Source organism: Carassius gibelio, chromosome B3, assembly GCF_023724105.1.
Source record: "Carassius gibelio isolate Cgi1373 ecotype wild population from Czech Republic chromosome B3, carGib1.2-hapl.c, whole genome shotgun sequence".
NCBI classification, from domain to species: Eukaryota; Metazoa; Chordata; class Actinopteri; order Cypriniformes; family Cyprinidae; genus Carassius; species Carassius gibelio.
The window spans coordinates 36,895,602-36,908,952 of NC_068398.1; the positions used below are offsets into that span (position 1 = coordinate 36,895,602).

Genomic DNA, 13,351 nt, shown 5'->3' on the forward strand with positions numbered 1-13,351 from the left:
GAATGAGTAAACAAGATGATTTTCACATCATTCAGAAAGAAAAATTCTAGGCTACAAGCTCCAGTTCTCAACTTTTCCGGCAACCAATTTTATGTATGTGTTTTATTGCCTTATTCAAGTGATTTAAAATTTTTAGTTTTTCACTAACCATGCATAACATTTTTTTTCTCAAAAATACAATCATGTACATGCATGCCTTTCACATATTATTGTAGCCTAGTTTGTGCTGATTACAGTGATATTAGACTTTACCCATTTAGATATTTATAATAAACTGAAAAAAGCACAAATGTCAGGGCATGACAAAACTTCTCAAGGCCCCAAAAATACCCTTAGACTCCAGAGGGTTAATGGAATAAGCACAGAGCGCTCACCAATCAAACAGCTGTGCTAGTCTATGCAAGCACTTAGTCTCACTATGCAAGCACTTAGTCTCTCAAAAACCAAAACAGTTCTCTCTCAAGAGCAGGCTAAAAATCAACTTGGATATAGATACATTTTCTACTTGTCCTACATGTTTGCATCTTTACCTTTTGCTGGTTTGCACGGCACGCACAGATTTGTTTAGACTTAATGAAAATGTGCGCATTGAATTGATTCAGTTGTGTTCAAATTATCACTAAACATTTGTGGTGACATCTCTCTGCTTGCATGATAAATATTATTTTAGAAATTATTTGTTTAACTCGACATAGGCCTACTTGTTCAGTGATAACTACGTAAAAAATAAGATAAAAAATAAGATGCTGAATACAAAGGATTTGAAAATGACCCAATTCCTGCTGCCAGTTGGTGGCGCTATAACTTTGACTCCTAATAGTCACATATATACGATTGGTATCATACAACGAACAAACCGATAAAGTTTGATCAAACTCATGTAATGTATGCGGGCAAACCGTTCGAGATATCAAAAATCCCTTGGCAGTTTTGCATCCCCAATGTCTTGAGATCATGTTTGAAAGTCGAGATCAAGGTTGAAAGGTTGAAAGTCCTCAGAGGAGTTTAGTTCACATGCAGTCCAAGTGATCATGCCCTTGCCTTACTAGATTGTCTGCTAGGTTATATATTTGCTTCTTATTTATTAAATTCACTGATTGATAAAACATGGATCAAAATTAAGTTACAATTTGATAAAACAATTTGCTTTCAAACAAAAAAAAACAAAACTTTCAACCGCCACGGACACGCACTTCGACGAAAACTCAAGATCTTCACAATTTAACATTGCAAAGGCCTTTAGATTAGGCGTACCAAATTTGGTGTTGATCTGAATAAATCTCTAGGAGGAGTTTGTTAAAATACAACGCATGGAAATGGCAAAAATTGCACAAAGTTTGCTCATAATATTAAAAATAACTGACTTCCTGTTGGGTTTAGAATTTTGCTCCAAGAGTCTTTTTTGTAGGTATTGGTGTGTTACATATGTGTGCCAATTTTCGTGCATGTACGTGAAACATAGCTGTAAGGCTGCTGATTTTTTTTGTATAGGTGGCGCTGTCGAGCCATTTTGCCACACTCTCTTCTGAATCCTATATCAGACAAAAAGTTTCACCAGGTTTGACGCGTGTGCAAAGTTTAATGACTTTCTCAGGAAAATCTAATAATTTTGGATTTTTCAGTCTTTTTTTGGCTCATTTTATCAGTCAAGGAAAAAGTTCCTAATAATTCTGCACACCTGAATATATATATATATATATATATATATAAGGAGGTTTTTTTTCTCTTCCACTCATCATGGTCAACTACATATATATCACACTCTAGTGCAGCTCAATCAATCCACATCCCATTCGTCAATATTTGTCATATCACAAATCCTGGAAAATGCTTGTTGTAGTCAAAACAATTTGTTTGTTGTAGTTTTTAAAAAGTGATTTCTGTTAAATAAAATATCTCCTTTTCAATTGGACTTTCAGCTTTGTAACTTTGCGGAATTTTTTTTGCTGAAACTGCAACATTACAGTATAACTAAAGTTGAAAAAGTGAAAGCATAATAGCACTCCTTTAATAGGCATTATTAAGCAGTTCATAAATACAGCTATAAATATTTTTGTTATTGAGCATATCTATAAAGTTCAATCATTGTATTTTCACACTTTAAGGATCAATTTATTATTTATAAATTATTGCATCATTTACAAACCACTTATTTAGGAGTTGTCAGTGGTTTATGAGATCATTAAGAAAGTGAAATTAAATTATTAATTAACTATTTTAGTGTAAATGGGTCAGTGACGTTTTAGAATTTCAAAACAGTACAAAAATAAAAATGAAAAGACAAATTAAATCTAGCATTTTTTGTGTAAATCTGTGTGTATATTTTTTGTTTTTATAAGTGCCCTTTATAAAAAATAACAATATATGACATTTTAATGTGTTTCTTTGTATACAGTCCTTGAAAATGTCATACGGTAAAACAAAGTGATTTTTAGAAATAAATTAATATTGTTATTCATGACACGGTTAAATATAACCAATAATGTAATAGTTGATCTGTAAGTATTTTATAACAAATTGCAAAATATAAACACCTACACCACAAATACTACATATTTTGTATTTTAAAGACTAAAGCATGTCATATATGGACAGTTGTTCTATTTTTTTTGCTAGAAATTAGTCAAAAATGCCTTGAAGTTATATATATATATATATATATATATATATATATATATATATATATATATATATATCATACTAGCTCTCCTCCATTATTTTCATGAACCATGTAAACAAACAAAGTGTTTATTTTTATTTCTTTTAAAATCCAATGTTTTGCCATATGACATATTTTGTTTTACTGTATGACATAAAAAATGCAATGAAACATTGAAATTGTACTATGTAATAAATTGATGTAGGCCAATTCAGAATGATTTCAAAGAAACACAAGGCATCTCAAGTGAACCTTTTATTAACAGTAGAATATATATTCCCAACACTTGGAACATTTCTTTTCTCAACTCTCTTTCAGTACAAGGAACACATAGGACGTGCTATATGTAATACATGACAATATTAGTCAGATTTACAAAAATGAGATAACTTTTGGAAAATTCAGTTTTTCAGTTTGTTAACGTGTAACAGTAACATTGTGGAGACAAACAGTAACATTATCTTTCATCAAATGTATAACTCCTCACACAATTTTTTGCCTTTCAGCTACAACAAAATTCATCACTTTACTAAACCATTTCAAATTAATACAAACCTGTTATTATAGATGAACAAACATCGCCGTCCTCCCAATCAATGCACACACACACCACTACCACAAAGAGCTGGTCCTTCTTATACTTTTCATACCGATATGAATCTTTCCCAGTCCTCAGATGACAATCTTGAGCTTCGACTGGTTGATGGTTCTGGTTCTGAGATGCTAGCTGTGATATCTAATTGGAAGTAAAAGAGCACATCTCAGATTTGGGGCCATATGAAGCAATTCTTCGTCCCAGACTGTTGCATACAGGAGACCTCGATTTCTTCCCCGACGATCTTCAGTACCTGCCCAACAAAAGGCTTTTTGTCATAAGAGACTATAACCATCTTTCCATGTCCTCTTGTGCCGGAATGGTGGTGGAGGGTGCAGCTTTTTCAGCATTATAATCTAAGACTGAGGGTGATTCACATTCACAGGAAAGTCCCATTCGATGGCAAAAGCAGGACAGTTCTCTGTAGAAGATCTTGCCAGGGGTGTTTGTTGTCACTTGATGAATACCCAAAGTGCCTCTGACTACTGGCAAAGCACCTGGCACAGCCTCATCCACCCTGGCAATGTCAGCCTCTGTCACCCAATGGAATTTCACACTCTAATTTGCTTTTGTCAGAAAGGAAAACAACTCTTCAGGCTGTTGGATATCACCTCCTTGAAGCACAAATGCATCGGCAATCCTTTTCATTGAGCCACCAACACCATCTGGCGCGCCTTTTCCATGTGCCTTCTCTGAAAAGTTCCATGTTATCTCCTTAATGCCACGGAGAAAAGGCAAGGTGCACATCAAGTAGAAATTTTTCCTATTCCTATATTGCGTTAGTGGGCCATCACAGTATTAATTCTTGGATTGAACTGAACTTCATCTAACACAGGCTTCACATGTGCCCATACTGCCCGCTCATCATGTCTTAAAGAGTCAGAGATTGTGGCATAAGCTTGTGACCCTTCTGCCGTATAAACCATGCATGTGTGGAGAGTGGCCTGTTTTCGACCACCCCCCCCCCCATGATAGTGCTGGACCTCAACATTCAATTTCAAAGCGTAGTTCTCAGAAAAGTCCAAAGCGTAGTTCTCAGAAAAATCCATGTGGACTACAGCCTCATGGTCTTGGAGACTGTTCTTGAGGGCCCTGCATTGTTCCACCTGATGTATCCATGTGTACTGATGCTTGTCTAATCCATTGAGTTTTTCATTGAAACTCTTCATGAGATCCTCCCACGTCCCAGTCAGTGTTTTTTCACAAAATGTGAATAGGTTTTACCTTCAGTGCAGACCTTGTCCCTCTCCCATTGACTCCATGACACCTGGCGGGTTTTGTCTGGTAGGAGTAGCTCCATATCGTTATAGCAGCACTTCGCACACAGCCTAAACATACACGCCCTACTTTTCAAATCGCACACAATGTGCACGAGTGCTTCAGGAGTACTTCTACTGGCAACAAGGCCACTCTGGTATAGTTTCTCGAGTAGAAGGCTTACAAACTCATGGTCTAGGCAGGCACAGGTGTTTCGGTCAATAGCCTTTGGCTCAGTTACATAAAATGGACGGAGGCGGACAAACTGCCGGTATGACACTGCCCGTCCCTCTCCTGCCTCTGCATTGTAGTCTTTATGAAGCTCTTTTAAAGACTCTGTCAACACCCGACGCTGTTCTTTGACCCTATCCTTTGATACTGTGTCCTTTTTTCCAGCTAGGAGACGGCTGTTCTCATCTCTAGTGAGGAACTCCACCACACTCTGTCTTCTTGCTGGCCCCTTCCTGAAAACCTTTGTTGACATGTTTTTTCTTGCTTTTCTGTATTTTGCTGTCATCACCCTGTTGGCTTTCTTGCGAAATCTATCTGCTTTTCTCTTACAACATCCTTTTTTAGCTGTTTTATCACCTCCCTCAGTTTCTTTATACTTACCCCTGTTCGACTGCTGGAGGTTGTTTTCTTAAGGGGTTTATGAGGAGTTGAACAGTGTGGCCCAGGTGGTGAGGAGTGTTGATACGGCCCAGGATGGTCATGGTTTTCGTCCACAAAAGAGTCCTCAGACACTGGTGTCAGATTCATCAATGCCTCCACCTGCCTCTTTTTCTCTCTGCATCGTCTCTGGTTGAGCCTCCACTGTTCCGTCCTCTTTGCATGTGCAGCTACTGTCAACTCTTTGACAGCACGATAATAATCACCCTGTCCAGCCTGTTTCCTCTGCCGTTGCCTGCGTGTACACGTACATTTATTGATACTTATTCATAAATGTACATACAAATACACAAACATACATTTATATATATGTATATTTACACACACACACACACACACACACACACACACATGAATAATATATCTATATATATGAAGCCACTTTCCAGAAACATTGTGCTGCTGACTTCAACTCAGTTCTATAGATAAGATACTGCCTATACTGACAAAACTGGCACATCCTGACATTACTGACATCATATACTCTCACAGTTATACCCTTCCCTCCTCTTAGCTAGGTTCTCCTCTCTAGCTGCAGGATCTGCCCTTTGCTTTGCACGGAAACGTGCACCCCTCTCCTTACTAGAAAGAGGCATCTGTAATAATGTGAAAAAATGCTTGAAATAGGCAGAAATATATGATATATGTTAATATTAATTCATAGTAGTTGTACAAACTATATATGTGATAAAACAATTAAGAAATAACTAAATAAATCAGTTAAATGCTCTGTGTCATATGGTATAACAACATACGGTCATACGGTAAAATCGTTTGTCCGTATGACATTTTTTGTTTGCCCTTATGACAGTTTCATGCTTTGTCATTTATAACAGGCAGTTGCTTGGCCACCTCCTTCCACCATTACACTTTACCTTGACTTTTAAACTTTATCTTTCACCTATAAATCAATATTTTTTTATTTATTTCAAATGTATTAAACCCTTTTTTGACGTTTGACCATATGACACCCTAATCTGTGACACATGGTAATACACTTGGAAAAGGTGAAATTACCTGAAATTTGGGAGCAAAATCTTAACCTTACCTTCAACTTGGCTGGTCTTCAGGGGTCCTCTGAGTGATGTCATCAAATGTCACATGACTTAAGTCATTAATATTCAGTTCCAAAATGGCTTCCAAACTTTGTTTTACCGTATGACATAGGGAAAATGTGTCTTTGCGGAACAATTTGTTTTAGATACTAATGACATTTCTTAAAAGTCTATCTTACTGATACTTTAATATGCTTATCTTAAGACTTGAAAAAATATGCCAAATGAAAAGTTTTATCATTTTTAAATATTTTAAATCATTTTAAATGCAATTGTCTTAAATAACTTTAAGTGAATTCCGTTTGACCGTATGACATTTGACCACATTAATAGTCTAAAAGTTACCTATTTTTGAATTTTTCACACAATTATGAACCGTGAGGAGGACAAATGATGTGAGATTAAAGCATATATATATAATTTTAAACCTATTTTATATAAATATATAATATTTATTGCTCCTGGAAGTCCAAAACTGTGCGGCACGTCACTGACCCATATGTATAAATCTTATTATTTAGACACATGATAATAGTTGCTCGGTTTGTTAATAACTGCTTTATTGACATATATTCCAGCTGTAATTCATGATGAAGTCAGGTTTTTATAAAATATCTATTTTTGTGAGCTCATCTAAAGTGAGGAATATTTATACATTTTAAAGCATTCAAAAAAGGAGATTTAAAGAATCATTGATCTTCCAAACTGAAAAGTTAAATAAAACACAGAGGGACAAATAACACAGAAATATTTTTACACTTGTTAAAAAAAATTAAATATGAACTTATGCAATATATATATATATAAGCGCATGTTTATACTTCATACATATATATATATATATATATATAATATATACAGGTCCTTCTAAAAAAAATAGCATATTGTGATAAAAGTTCATTATTTTCCATAATGTAATGATAAAAATTAAACTTTCATATATTTTAGAATCATTGCACACCGACTTAAATATTTCAGGTCTTTTATTGTTTTAATACTGATGATTTTGGCATACAGCTTAAGAAAACCCAAAATTCCTATCTCAAAAAATAAGCAAATTTCCTCCAACCAATAAAAGAAAAGTGTTTTTAATACAAAAAAAGTCAACCTTCAAATAATTATGTTCAGTTATGCACTCAATACTTGGTCGGGAATCCTTTTGCAGAAATGACTGCTTCAATGCGGCGTGGCATGGAGGCAATCAGCCTGTGGCACTGCTGAGGTGTTATGGAGGCCCAGGATGCTTCGATAGCGGCCTTAAGCTCATCCAGAGTGTTGGGTCTTGCGTCTCTCAACTTTCTCTTCACAATATCCCACAGATTCTCTATGGGGTTCAGGTCAGTTGTCAGGCCAATTGAGCACAGTAATACCATGGTCAGTAAACCATTTACCAGTGGTTTGGGCACTGTGAGCAGGTGCCAGGTTGTGCTTAAAAACTAAATCTTCATCTATATAAAGCTTTTCAGCAGATGGAAGCATGAAATGCTCCAAAATCTCCTGATAGCTAGATGCATTGACCCTGCCCTTGATAAAACACAGTGGACCAACACCAGCAGCTGACATGGCACCCCAGACCATCACTGACTGTGGGTACTTGACACTGGACTTCAGGGATTTTGGCATTTCCTTCTCCCCAGTCTTCCTCCAGACTCTGGCACCTTGATTTCCGAATGATATGCAAAATTTTCTTTCATCCGAAAAAAGTACTTTGGACCACGGAGCAACAGTCCAGTGCTGCTTCTCTGTAGCCCATTTCCTGCACACGCCTGTGCACGGTGGCTCTGGATGGTTCTACTCCAGACTCAGTCCACTGCTTCCGCAGGTCCCCCAAGGTCTGGAATCGGTCCTTCTCCATCAGTATTAAAACAATAAAAGACCTGAAATATTTCAGTTGGTGTGCAATGAATCTAAAATATATGAAAGTTTAATTTTTATCATTACATTATGGAATATAATGAACTTTTATCACAATATGCTATTTTTTTTTAGAAGGACCTGTGTGTGTGTGTGGGTGTGTTTGTGTGTGTATATATATATATATATATATATATATATATATATATATATATATATATATATATATATATATACATATACATATATATATATATATATATATATATATATATATATATATATACATATACATATACATTAGGGGTGTAATGGTACGCAAAAATCACGGTTTGGTACGTACCTCGGTTTTAAAGTCACGGTTCGGTTCATTTTCGTTACAGTAAGGGAAAGAAATGCAAACATTAAACTGCAGGTTGTTTATTACTATACACTTTTTAAAAAAAAATACTTTTTAATAAAATATATATAAAATAAAAAAGAATAAGAAATAAAATGCTGCTGCAAAGGTCTCCACGAAATTAAATACTCTCAGTCTCAAACCAATATCATATAATAAAATATAATGAAAAATATAAATAAATAACTATGATTACAGTGCAGCATTACCAATCCCAGCTTGTAGGCCTGCTTCACCTGCTGCTGTAGGTGACAGGGAGACTGCTGACAGACCAGGCTCTTGTCTTCATGACAACAATATCTATACTTCATGTTGAGCATAAATATAAAGCCTACCGATAAAGGACACCGTCAACATTGACGGCAAAATAGACTGTTTGACAGGTGCAATATTTGAAAAGCGATAATTATATTTTATTTTTATTTTTTAAATTACATTTATATCTCAATTTATGTCAACCTATAGACTTTCAAACATCAATGTGTCATTAATTAATATGTATTTGTGTACAAAATGACATAAACATTTTCCTATTCTATTTTGCCTGGAAAGGCTTCCAACGTGCTTGCATGTCACGTGAAAAATAGGGCGTCGGTTCTATTTCTAGCATGCACGCGTTTTCCGCGCTGCTCGAGTCGCGCCTGAGAAACGCATCTCAACGCAGGCAGCCTGCAAGCTCTAACCTGTTAACATGGAAGCCGAATTAAAAATGGACACGCCACGCAGCTGAGATGCTTGCGCCACGCATCTAGTGTGTCGCCGGCCTTAGAATCAGCTGCAGGGCGGAATTTGCGCTGAACGTGGAGACTTCCGCCACTTAATATTTTCGTTTGGAAACACGAAAATGTACTTATTTTCCGTGCGCAAAATATTGCATTCCTTCATTTGATACACACGTGCACCGCACCGAAAGCCCTGTACCGAAACGGTCCGGTACGAATACAGGTACCGTTAAACCCCTAATATATATAGCCTTTAATCTCCTCAAAATAACTGTGCATATAAACCATGAACAATTTAATTATAGCTGTATTTATAAAATGCTAAGTAATGACTTAATTTTGGGAGGTTATATAAAGCATGAACTGACTATTTACTAATGCTTAGATGAGTGCAGCTTTTATGAAGTGTTACCAATGCATTTAATAATGTTAACAAATTAGACATTATTTTACAGTGTTACCAAATCCTTAAATAATTTTAAAGTGTTTTGATTTTATTGACCCATAAGCATTTGTGAAATAGTTCTGCTTGCATCACAGCTTAGTCTTCATCTGTGAGGTGAACAGATTTACTGTTACATCCATGAGATTATGTAAATTCAGATAAATGTCATGTCACAGGGTGTCAGAGGTCAGTATCAAATGAGTTTGAAATTATTATTTGGAGCACAAATAAGTATTTTTAGAATTTAATTCCTGAAACTTTCAGAAAAGGATAAGGCCTAATAGATGTCTGAAGATGTAATGAAAACAGCACAATTAGCAACAAAGACAAAAAAAAAAAAAAAAAAAACCAATTTAAAATATTTTTTTTCTGGTGATTAAAGAGATGTTTTAGTCTCTCTCTCTCTCTCTCTGTCTGCCAATCGGCTCATGCCCATCTCTCTCTCTTTCACACACACACACACACACACACTCAGTCAGCACTCACACAGAGTGACAGCGTGCGATCAGATGTCTGACAATTTTTTTAATTTTAATCATAAAGTGTTGTAAAGTCGTGAAACTATGCATATTTCCTCTATCACATGTTCTCTAAATGAAAAATAGTTTTGAAATGTTTGGAAGCTGTAATTTAAAAATACAAGACAATTAATGTTTCCCTTTTTACTGTTATTTCAAAAAATCACCATGGCAAAACCATTCAACTTATCCAAAATCCATTCGCAGTTTATGTTCCTCAATGTCTTGGCATCATGTAGACAAAGTTTGGTGTGTATAGTGTACTTCTCCTGTGAGGAGTATGCATTAATACACAACGGTATCTTCCCCAAAATACATATTCGAATCAAAATAGCTGACTTCCTGTTGGTCGTAGCTTATGACTGTGAATTAGAAAGTTGTCCATCTTGATAAGAACAATTTAGGTAAACAGTTGAAAGTCTTCAGAGGATTATTTCAAATTCCAGAGCATGCTTTTTTTAAACAGCCCTGAATAGCTGACTTCCTGTTTGGCGAAGCCGATGACATATAGCATGAAAGTTGTTCAGCTCAATGAGATCTATAAGTGTACTGAGTTTCATATAAATACATGCAAGTACGTGTGAGCTATGGTTCAAGAATGTGTTCCAGGGGGCTCTGTAGAGCCCCTGTGCCACGCCGGGTCCCAGCCTCTGCGGCGTCCTAATGGCCGCAGGTTCCAATGTGTGTGGCAATTTTCAAGAGTTTTTGAGCATGTTAAGGCCCCCAAAAACCCCCGGAAGGTTTAATGAAGAAAAAAAAAAGAAGAATAATCCTTAGGGGAACAATAGGGCTCTTCGCCCCTTCAGGCTTGAGCCCTAATAAGAAACAAAGCAGAGTCAATAGGGTCCTCACACCTAGGGATGTGCAACAGTGATCGAGTACTCGACCGCGACAGCGATGATCGATCACGTAAACGTTTTTTTTTTTTTGTTATGGCAGCACGTTGGGCAGCGCCCTGGTCTCTGATTGGTTAGCTTCCCACTTGATGCCTCAGAAGACGTAAGAAGACATAATTATGGCCTCAAAGTCACGTAGTGATGGCTGGCTTCCCTTTGAGAAGAGCGATGAAAAAAGTTCAGGGTAAGCTGTACAGCGCCAAGCTGTCACACAAATCTACAACAAATACAATGCGCTATCATCTAAAATTTGGACTGCCGATATCTGCCGATAACAGAGCGGCAACTCAGATGAGCATTGAATCACCTGCCGTAAGACGTAAATGCAACGCAGGCAGAACCGAGAAGACGACAAAGCTATTCGCTGAAATGGTGGTGAAAGATTTGCTGCCCATTAGTTTCAGGGACAGAGAAGGTTTACTTGTCCATTGGTACCTTGCTGTTCCTGCAACATCTGTTCCAGCGGAGCGAATTTATTCCACTAAATGTAAACGGGCTGCGCACGTGGCTCTCATCTGAGCACGTAGACCGACTTATCTTTTTGAATAGACATTTGAATGTTTCACCAGTCGTGGTAAATATAATATCATTTTTTTTTTTTAATATTATTATTTTAGTTTTGAGTTTTAGCCATAGTTAAAATATCTAGGCTATTTGGTCTCTGTTTTATACCTTATAATAGTTGTTTGGTTAAACTTGGTGAACTTTTTTCTTTATCTTTTAAAAACTACATTTCACCGCTGGATCAAAATATGCTGCTAAAGTTATACTGGAAGACAATGTTTTGAAAAAAAAAAAAAAAAGTAGCAAAAAAAGAAAAAGTATCCTTTGTGTGTTAATTTTTAAATCACAGACAAATAATGAAATGGTTTTTATAAAATAAAAATGCACTGGATATATTTGTAGCCTAATTACATTATATTCGTAAAGATGACGAAAATCTAAATTATTTGTTTGTCATAGTTTTTATCTTAAATATATTTTAAATCTTATTCAATTATTTAACAATAATCGGTGATTTCCATGCTGTTAAATAATATTTAAATAATATTTTGGTTGATCAGAAAGTGCAAATTTAATACAATCAAATTAATAAACAAATTACGATAGTAACACTAATGTGAAATTATTGTACTTTCGTGTTTGTAAAGCACAATCAGATCGAGTTACACTTTCGGTCAAGTTCACATCTGCATCAGCAAATTTTTTTGAATTTTTAACATGAACAATTATACTGCATATCATCGATTCATTTCATGCTCATATAAGCAATGCCCGATAATGATATTGATCTTAAATGTTTAATTTTTCTATTATTATTGATATTTTATTACTGATGTTATAATAATGCAGTCGAGCTTTTTTTCTTTCATATTTGTGGGCATAGGCCTAATTCAATTATTATGGCTTTGAAAACCCGCAGGTGGTTTATGGAAAATAAAACTTAACTTAAAAATAAAACTTTATTACAACTATTACAATTAATAATGTAGATGAAAATATAGCACAAATCTGCCATACATTTATAATAAGAACTTTATAGGAATCTATAGGCTGTGTCCAAATTCAGGGTCTACATCCTACGGAGTACTCATTTGAAGGATGTTACGTCACAGCGCCGCGACAAGGCCGTCCAAATTCGTAGGATCCTTCAAATGCGGCCCACAAATACGTCCTCCTTTTCCCCGAATTGGAAGGATGGGTGTGGTGGATCCTTTCCTGTCCTACCTATCCCATAATTCTTTTCGGCAGGACGAAGCGAGCGGTAGAGGAGTGGGGGAGGTGTATTATTTTTGATGTGTCGAAGTTTTTTAAAAACTGGCTTTTCAAAAATATATATTTTCAGTAGTTGTCTAGTTAGTCATTTTGTTTTAGCGTTAAGCATTTTTTTTTTTACATTTGTACGTATATATGTAAAAAAAAAAAAACGTTTACTTTCGTAAACTAGCTTCTTCCTTACTGCCTGTGGGAATATCCCCTTACACACAGCTAATTTGTTGGTGATTGAAGCTGTTTTAAACGCTTCTAAGGACGAAAGAGCAGACAGAAGTGTTTATAAAGCTCCGGGGAGAGAACGATGAGCTCTTCACCCGCGTCTTGCTTAGCGCTGTCACGGTTGCTAGGCGACAGGATATGAGCAACGGGTAAGGGAGGGAACTGAAAGAAGGGTAGGCTGTCCAAATTCACAAACACCGACTTCCGGTTTTTGCGGTCATCGGAGGACCCCTCCTCCTTCAACGGGTAGGAAGGATCCTAAGGAGGATGCAGACCCTGAATTTGG

General features: G+C 36.1%; 3 protein-coding genes across 6 annotated transcripts in view; all 3 read left to right on the forward strand.

Moving 5' to 3' along the window:
* The window catches only part of LOC127953360 (zinc finger protein 883-like), a 375,243-nt gene that overhangs the window by 353,844 nt on the left and 8,048 nt on the right, over positions 1 to 13,351 (forward strand). The window lies entirely within an intron of this gene.
* LOC127953405 (zinc finger protein 501-like) overlaps positions 1 to 13,351 on the forward strand; it is a 213,031-nt gene that overhangs the window by 191,632 nt on the left and 8,048 nt on the right. The window lies entirely within an intron of this gene.
* The window catches only part of LOC127953409 (zinc finger protein 501-like), a 212,695-nt gene that overhangs the window by 191,296 nt on the left and 8,048 nt on the right, over positions 1 to 13,351 (forward strand). The gene's annotated exons all lie outside the window — the stretch shown is intronic.